Genomic DNA, 10,054 nt, shown 5'->3' with positions numbered 1-10,054 from the left:
AAGTCGTTCATATTCATCGACTTTTGAGAGGCAATAGTGGCAGGAATCCAAACATTTATCTAGCCACCCATATGGTGAATCTACCGCTACTCCCCCGACGCGGAAATAATTATGCGTCATTCACATACCCGTAGCAGACTCAAGTAAATCATAAATCATTTCCCTTTCTCGAAATGTGTAGAAAAAAGGGGTTTGTGCACCGACATCCGCCAGAAAAGGTCCGAGCCATGACGGGTGGGGAGCTATTCGACTTAGCTCGAGCATAATAACTCGTATGTAACTAGCTCTTCTCGGTATTTGAATATTTGCCAACTTCTCCGGCGCATTCACTGTTATTGCCTCGGTAAACATGGTGGCTAAATAATCCCATCTCGTCACGTGGGGAAGATACTGCAGAATCGTCCGGTTTTCAGCAATTTTTTCCATCCCTCTATGTAAATAGCCAAGTATTGGTTCACAACCAACGACATTTTCACCGTCTGGAGTAACAATAAGTCGAAGGACACCGTGCATCGACGGGTGGTGGGGACCCATACTCACTATAACTGGATCCACTTTCGTAGGAGGTATACCCATGAATTATGTTCCTGGTAATTTTTGCAGACCCTAGCTTCGGTAGAACTGGATTTCTATAAATTGGAATCGGCGTCTCTTCAATCTCCGAATACCCAAGTTGCTTATTATGTTATCGTATAAAGTCGGATCCTTTTTGGATGAATGAATTAAGAGACGCTTGCGTCTTCCCAATAATTTCCACAAACCCCTCTGAGAGGAGTAATCCTTGGAATGTGATTTCAAATGAGAAGTGAGTTTCGAGACTTGATCGGTCAAGTAGCATATTTGAGACTCAGCAGACCCTGTATCCCCTTTCTCACAAATCAACGTCGAATTGGTAGATATAGCCTTATCCGTAATAGTAGTAATAATAATTGTTTATCGAATTCATTGTATAGGATTTGCCTACTAATTCGGGTAGTATTGGTCCGAGCGAGGGAGATGAATACTCCTATAATCGGGGAAATCGTCACTCAATAGATTCGGTTATCGGTGGGAATTTGTTTCCCACCAACGAGTAGTTACAGCTCCGCATCTGATAAGTAAGGTAGGTATCTGCCCCTCCTTCTATCACACACTTGATTGAGATTACCAAGATGTTAGTAATATTAGTCGAGCAAATTGTCGAATCTACGTATTCTCCCCCCCGTCTCAAATAATGGGATACATGCGTATTCTGGGCGTGGCAAATCGACTTCCATTATTTGTGTCGAAGCGGAATCTGTTCATACAAGCTAATTCTTCTAAGCGATAACTGGGCCAAAGGAAACGTTTGATTTTCTGAGTCCCACTCAGGTCGCTAGACTCTTCACTCTTGTTCATCCATTCCACTCCAGAAGGGTAGCCCAAAGGGTCCCTTTCGGATTTCACGGAGCTCAAAATCAATAGGGATCTGAGAAATCGCGATTTGCGACGATGTCTCGGAAGCAGGAGATCTTCGATGTTATGGAGATAGGAGCGATTCCTATTCCTCTCCCCATTGATGAGTGACAAACGCAGCATGCACCCGCCAAATATATTTCTATTCAATCTTCTTTTGAATCTGTTTCGAAATTTCAGTGGGATACTAACCATTTTATACATGAGAATCTAATCATCGAATATTCGCGGTAAACGATGGGCTGAAATAACAAACAAATCATCTAGAATCTCGCGTTTCTCTTCGTTGAGAAAAAGATTCAACAAATCGCAATCTATACCCATATTGACACAGAAGGAAGTAAGATCCTGCTCATTTTCTAATACGTTGATGAGAGATATCAAATCCCTCAGTCTTTATAATTCTCTTTCTAATGCTTCGGATTCCCATTTCCATTGAAAAATATAATAGTGACTCCCCCTCTCTCTTAGAAGTATTTCATCCGAATCAATCTCTTCTTCCTGTAACCCGTAATCCGTGCCTAATCTCTGAAATCTTTCATTTGGGGTAGCGGGAACCCTCTCCCACAAAATAGAAGTCCCAGGTACAAATTTCGATCTTGTTTCGTATACATCCTTTGCTTCCGCGGGATCCGGAATTACCCACAACACCAAATCGGATTTCGGATTCAACTCACGTTCCGGATCAAGTATTCGTGGATGAGAAATTCCCTTCCCTGCAATAAGTTCTCTGATACGATTCCCTAAACGAGTTTCCCTTATCGCCGCATTCCACCCCGCCGGAAATTTTTGTATATCTACATCTCGTGAGGAATCAATAAAACTATGTAACAAATAACTGTATTTACGACGTTTATTGATATTTCTCACTCGATCTCTGAGGAAAGGGGTTTCAGTATATATGGAATAATCGTTTTGTCTATCACGAAATACATATTCATGCTCGGCGAGAAAACTTCCCCCGATGCTTCTGAATCCATATAAATTTTCGATGTCCGATCTCCATCTCTTCGGTGCAATTTTTTGCCATAACTCCAATGACAGGTTGTACTTGTCGGGACAGCCTAACAAACTCCCCAAATCATTTGCATTCAATTCCCAAAGTTGTTTGGAAAGTCCCCGCATCGTAGCAAAATTATTAATATGTTCATCGATACCATACCCACGTACAATCCCGCCAGTTCTGTCATCGGGACATCCCACGGAATCGCTCTTTCCCCCGTCATGTTTACCGCCATCAAAAAATTCTGGGGTTTCCCCTCCCCCTTTCGGATAACAACCATGATCACCGCGCGGATAATTCCAATCTTCCGAAGCATCATCCAGATTCTCATTATCCTTACATCCCTTCCGGTTATCGAGATACCCCGCATCCTTGCTATCTTCCGCAATTTCCATCAAAGAATCCAAATCCAGGTTGTTTTTCATGCTTACATGCCACAGAATGTCGTGAATGTGCGCCTGAGACGGTAATCCTATAGATTGATTATCGATAACTCGCGGTATTCCCTCCCTAATTCCGGAAATAGCTAGAATTGGGTGGTTTGCATCCCCATGAACCCCACCAACTTGATTCGTCACTTTCACCAGTTGCACCCGAAATCTAGCAAAATTGTCGAGATAATGAGCAAAAGCTCTATTGACTCTTCGAAATAATCCCGCTACTAGTAGAAGATACTTCTCAAACAATTCTGCGACCGATATGCGGGATCTCAAATAAATTCCCTGAATATTGACTAATTTCGTTTGGAATCTCAAAGAACTAGTCAGATTTGTATTAATTAGTCTGTCATCTATTCCCGGTTTACTAAAACGGAGTGATTTGGTGCTACGCCCACCCCCGCCAACCCCTTCGGTTAACAGATTTCTGAATGCATGCATGTCTGATTCGGGTTCGGATTTGGATCCACCAACGGTATCTTTTACTGGTTCATCATCGGTACCCGCAAAGTATCGGGATTTATTATCAATGGGAATTGATGTTTCATCTATTCCACCAGTACCTGGTTCACCGTGTGACGGCCCCTCTTTCCACCCGGTCCCTGTATCATTTGGAATATCTCCCCCAACAAAATCGGTTCCACTCCAATTCTCCCAAATCCCTTCAATTTTACGAAGGAAATTCAATTTCCCCAATGGAAACCTTGCGGATACACCCAATTTGGAGTAGAGACGACGCATTTGCCTAGTCCGCAATGCGAGACTACGTCTCAAAATTCTCATCAATTTCTTCCGGATAGGTTTCCAGAAGGAGGGATCTTTCTTAATAGTTCCAAAAGGTACATCTGTTTGGAATCCCCAAGCTGTTAAATAGCTAGGAGATTTTCCTCGCCTCAATCTATTTTTTCTCCCCGATTCCCGAGTCTTGAGATACCTGGGATTCATATCATTTTCCAAAATGGTTGGGCGCCTCCTCCCGCGAGTACGCCAAGGCTTCAACCGGAAAGGATACAAAATCTTTATCTGAAGACCCTCCTTCAACCAACGACCGGGTAAACGAGTGTGTGAGAATCCCTCGCCGTCGTAGGTGCATTTGATGTGGGATTCTTTGCGCCACTCACTCCAATCCTCATCCCATTCGGGAGCTTGAAAAAATAAAATACGACCGAAATTCTTGAGTGTTATCAATACAGGCAGTTTCACATATTTCCGAAGAGTCGATTGCATAACCAATAATAAACCCCGCCCCGTGTGGATGGAACTCACATCGAACCTAGCTGCTATAGCTGGGCGGTCGGATTTCGCTCGCTCCCCCTCTCTCGAGGATGAAAGAGATATTAGTTCCTGTTCGGGTTGGGTACTAGTTTCTCTCCTCGCGTCACCGGCCGATTCCTCAAAATCTACACCAGTTAATTCTCCGGCAGGAAATCGAAACGGAGTGGGTAGTTCCATTAATCTAAAGAAGAGAGGTGAATGTGCCTTATCTTGAAATACTTCCCAAACCAGTGTCTTACGTCTTCTGGAGCGCATAGAGCCTTTTATAGGTTTCCGACGAAAATCAGAGCTTTTTGCAAAACGTTTGACCAGTCTGCGTGTTTTCAGCCGCGTCTTCCCGACGCTGATTGCTAAATTTTTTAACTTTCTGTTACGAATATCAGTTGACCCACCCGCGACATCGAACCTATTATCATATATTAAGTGAGTATTGCGGGCCAATTCCTCCGACAGTTCCTCAATCTCGAGGATCGAACGTATTTTTTGTTTTGAAGAGTCAAGTCTTTCCCCACCAATTAGAGGTACGTCTAGCAAGCGGATCCAATCGAAGGCACCACAATCATCTCTGAGATAGGTGAAGAATAAAGCTAACTCTGTCGGAGATGAAGAAAATTTGAAGACTTGATCCCAAGTTACGGGGGTGGAATCACCCTTCGAAACTGAATAGTTTGTTTCTCCCACAACATCTTCAATCACGGCATCATCCGGTGTTTCGAACATGAAAATAAATATTTGCAAAGCATTTTTAGGTAATGCTTCCCGGGGAAGAGGAATCTCATTGCTTCTCAACTCTTTATACCTGATAGACACCCAATCCCGAATCTTATTACCGGAATTCAATTCATTGGCATACTCGTTGTTGTCAACCGCTTGCGATGCCAATGAATCAGACAGTATCCAGAATGAATCCGAGTTTGGAATCCTAGCACGACATGAATTATTCAAAAATGGATCATAAATCTTAGGTAATTCACCTCCGTTATCAGCCAATCCGGTCCTTCTTTCCATCGCTTTCCAGAAGATAGGCTCGGTGTCTAGGAATCGAATTCGGTCCTTTAACTCATTATTCAAATCCTTGTTTTTCCTGAATTGGTTCAAAATCCAGTCTTCATGCAGATGATGAGCTGGAAGTGGCATATCCGAATCCTCTAACGAGGTTCCTAACTGGTCTCCAAAGATCGACAAACTGGGTAACGCCGTGAGAGCCAACCGCTGTTTTCCACTAGTCAAACATTTGCTGAAAAAGTGATTTGATACTTGCTTCTTCACTAAGCTATCGCCGCCGAATCGGCTATTCTCTATATATCGTAAAGGACGATTTGGTTTGTATGGGTCGAACAAGGACTTGGGCCACGACTTGAAAATCCATAGCATCGAATCTGACAACTCCCGGAGATTGTTATCGAGCAAGACAAGTTCGTCTTCAAAATTCTTGGTGAAGAGAGGTACTGGAGCCTTACCCAAATAAACCAGTACATTAATGAGAACAACAATACTAAAAGTTTTGTAAATGACGCGTTTCATCAGCAGGTAGAGTATGGGTGAATCATATTCTACGCGAACCAGAAGTAATCTGGACAAGTAGCTGAATGACATATGACCGAGTGACCAACCCACGAAACTACTAATCAGAAATGTTATGTTGTTGCTATATCGAAAAATAAATAGGTGAATTGGTCTCGCCAATACGGGACTTGGTAAAAGAATTGGATTTAAAATCTGGAAAATGAAACTATCCAAGAATATATTACCGATTCGAAAGTCACTGAGTGAATTGGTCGGACGTAGAGTTCGATAATCCGGTAAATCCTTGGTTCGGAACCAGTAAAATAACATGTATGGTACTATTGGGACAGTTACAACATGTGGTTTCACTATCAATGCATATAGAGGTGAACAGAATATTGACAGAAATATTAGTAGCTATCCCATCATCAAACCACTCAAAGCGACGGTACCACTAAGATTCCCTCCCAAAAGAAAAGCTCTTATGGATAGTATTTGGGAGGGTCCAACGGGTAATGTTGTTAGTAATCCATAATATAGTCCGAATATTATAGGTGGACCTGCCACCTTCACCCGAGTAAGCAGCGAAACCTGCAGTAGATACAACGACATTTGAACGCTTTCTACGTTCATAATTATTTCCTTCCCATATTTTTCAGTTTTTTTTTTTTCCCGTAGAGTGCCGGCAACCTCTCCGTACCACTCCCGTAGCTAGCACAGCAACTCCTTCGGAAAGGAGTCGATGGATTTCTTAATCATGAGGAGACAGAATCCCATGATTAAGAATTTGGAGACGTCTCTATGCATTTCCCTCAATGGTCACTTCCCGTCACCCAATAATTCTATAATTTAGTGATTTGTTACCATCTGCTTCGACAGGTTACTCCAACCCAGACGCCCCGGATTATTATTACGCCGTAGGGGACGAGTAACAAGTTCAAGCACATCCCTCGCATTAGTGGATCCATGGATTTGGGCAAAGGTGAACTCGACAGACCATTTTGTATCAATACCTCTTGCTTCTAAAGGATTGGCATGAGCCATTCCAGTAATTGCTGAATCAGGTTTTAATTCATGCATACGCTGTATCTGGTTATAATTATCCGGTTTTTCCACGATCCGTGGCATGAGTGTACCCATCTCTTTGCAAGTATCTCGTGAGAAAGATGGCTCGGCAGCTTGATATCGTTTATCCATGTAGGGAATACCTGTTTCGTAGACAACCATTCCGCAGCGAATTGGGAATCTTGCTATAGAAATTTCTGATAGATTATCTCCCGTAAAAGATATAGATTTACCAGCTGCTATCTCAGATAGTCTCTCAGACTCTTCCATATCTCATCCTCCCTCTCCTTCAAACCCTGAGGTTCCATATTAAAGGCGGAACAAATCTTTTCTATCCAAGCACGCGTCCCATCAGGACCAATAGGAAAGGTGCTCCAATTAACTGGCATTTACGACGCCGCATCAGAGTCGTCGCTGTACGGCTCAGAGAGGGATTCACGCCGCAAACATACACTCCCTTGCCTAATGATGGAAGTTCAGTATATCTCTGGGAGGGTAACCACCCGATACCTGAATGGATTGACGTTTTCGATTCCGGATTCGGTTGAGAAGCTACAGTTGAAGTTAGAGATCCAAAAAGAACTGAAGCATGATTCTTTAATTTCCGTCCCTCCGGATTAGCCCCCCCCGCTTCCGTCGTCGCAGTGTCAACACCCCCAACTAAATCCTGTTTCTGTTCGTGTCTAGATATGTCAAATTCCGGACACCGATGCGTCGTGGCAGCTGATACAGTATCCTCTCCCTGAGTAAAAGCATAATCCGATCCATTGGCCCGCGCAACTACAATTGGTACTCCAAGTTCGTTTCTAGCTTGGGTGCTATGCCTTCTAGGTCCGTCTTTGTTATTTCCGTGGTACATGTGCCAATCCAAATAATGACACTAGGGTTTCTATCTCGTTTTATTTGGATACAAAATTCCTCTCCAATTCCCCTTGATCATTTAATTGGGCCGAGACGTCCCCCTCTTCCGACTCTGCCATTGCATAACGAGGTTCCGCAAGGATCGTAACTCCAAGAGCGTTCTGTAAGAAATAACCACAAGTCTTTGTACCTACCACTGGGGAAAAGCTGTCTTCGATCTTTTGATATAACCAAGCCACACAACTAATGGGGCAAGAAGTGTGATAATTTCCGGTTTCACATTCAAAAGTGAGAGTTTCGGGAGTCTTCGTGAAAGGGTTTCCTCAGAAAGGGTACACATACAAGAAATTTGCAGTTTCGGTTTCGAATCATCGTAAAATCAAGCAGAATATCCTGTTGAGTTTGCTGGGCATTCCTCTGCCCCCCACCATCGGGATTCAGATAGAAATCGGAGAGCAGACTGAATAATTCTCTATCTGGAATTTCCCTTGCACAACCCCTTCTGGTCGAGACAATATCTGATCCGCCACATTGGGATGGAAATCACAAACATAATTGAGATCTGATTGACATTCAGCCGTTTCAAACAATGTTTTCCCCTTCACCCTCGAGACCCGAATGTCCTCAATGAGAGGCAACACTTCCAGCACAGGCATCGGGCAGGCTTCTACATGTTTATCAATGAGATCTCTCCTAGATGTCCGATTCCCCACCAAACCTGCTAATCGCAATGGGTGGGTATGTGCCTTCTCCCTAACCGACGCAGCAATACGATTTGCTGCAAAAGGGGCATCGAATCCATTATCCGTGATAATAATGCAATAATCCGCATGATTCGATGGAGCGGCAAACCTCCACGGACTACGTCCCCTAAAACGTCGAATAGAGTAGTATCATATTCATAAGAAGCATTCGATTCTTTCGATGATTTAACCGTTTCTCCCACTACGTATCCCCCACAACCAGCTCCCGCAGGTGGTCCCCCTGCTTCAACACGATCCACTCCGCCATAACCCTTATAAATGACATCCTCAGGCCACACATCTTCATAGTGGTAATCTTCGATTGCAAAGTGTCTATAATGGTAGGTATCAAGAATCCCGTGGGGTGAAAGTACTATCATGTTTCGGATCACATCCAATTTGCAATACCCGTTTTCCGCGTCTCGCCAAGCTATTGATATATTACAACTTGTTGTTGACTTACCAATTCCACCCTTTCATAAACTGCTACTTTCGTTTCGCAAAGCTCCGATTCATTTTCTTCATCCCGACTATCCCCCACTTCCCCCCCCCTCCCCCTCACGTTCTCTTTCCCCTTTTTTCTTCATTTTTCACCCCTTATCCATACTTTCCCCCCGTAGACTCATTCATTCCATTTATGGATTCAAGTTTATGGATCCTCCACCCGCCTGCAATTATTGATATCGATACGGATCGTGGGGTTCCATGGGCGGGAGAGTATCTTCTTATTCATTCGGATTGATGATTGGTATTATTCTACTGCTAACTGCCTTCGTTTCTCTTGTCTCCTAAGAGTTTTTTTCTTCTCCTTTCCAAGATATTCCTTATACCTCTATAAGTATCCTGTGACTATTCTACTATGTTTTCCGGAAAAGGAGAAATAGAAACTAGTGATTGGTGATCGATCGATATGCATCTTGGGGTTGGGGGGGGGGCGATCAATCACGACCAAGATCAACCATGACCGAGATCTTCCACACCAGCCCCCCCCCCGATTCGTAGGCTCTATCCGAGAAGGCAAAAGGGATTGCTATCATTACTGCTTCTTCCTATAATGAGAGTTAGGGTGTACGCGAGGTTCATGAAGTCTCGAAGAAAGCTTTGGGTCTTCGAGTGGTTAACGTCTTGCAGATCAAGGGGCGGCTCAAGGAACAAGAGTCTCTGGAAGTATATGGGATTGAATCATCTGCCACTTTCCTCGGTAGCTCAGCGGTAGAGCGGTCGGCTGTTAACCGATTGGTCGTAGGTTCAAATCCCACCCGGGGAGATTCATCCATTTCCAGTAGGATAGAAGATAGTCTAGATGATGTACCTCCCTTCAATAGGGATAATACTTCACTTACGTCAGGGGAGGGGGAGGTACCTCCTCATAATATATATCGTAGAAACCGATAGTATCTTTGAAGATTTACATTATCCACATTCGAGATTCTCAGTAATGAGGTAGTTCTCCCACACCCGTATGCCGAATCGGGACTATAACCATATAGTCGATCAACCGATAGAGGATTCAATATCATGCCTATTTTAAGCTCTAATAATGGATAGAAGACTCCATACCCTCCCTTCTCTTGGCCAATCTAATGCTTCTAAGGATCCGAGTCTAGCGTCGCTTCTTCGAGAATCCCTACTCCAGAGTACTGAATGGTTGGGATAAGCAAATCAATCAATCTTTGTTTTGTCCTCGTCGGAGTCTAGATGTATCGAAGGCTTCTACTCGCTCGACTTGT

The sequence above is a fragment of the Dipteris shenzhenensis genome, unplaced genomic scaffold (genome assembly GCF_047967505.1).
Source record: "Dipteris shenzhenensis isolate YYH24624 ecotype China unplaced genomic scaffold, Dip_SZ_1.0 scaf0119, whole genome shotgun sequence".
NCBI classification, from domain to species: domain Eukaryota; kingdom Viridiplantae; phylum Streptophyta; class Polypodiopsida; order Gleicheniales; family Dipteridaceae; genus Dipteris; species Dipteris shenzhenensis.
This window is presented reverse-complemented; position numbering follows the sequence as displayed.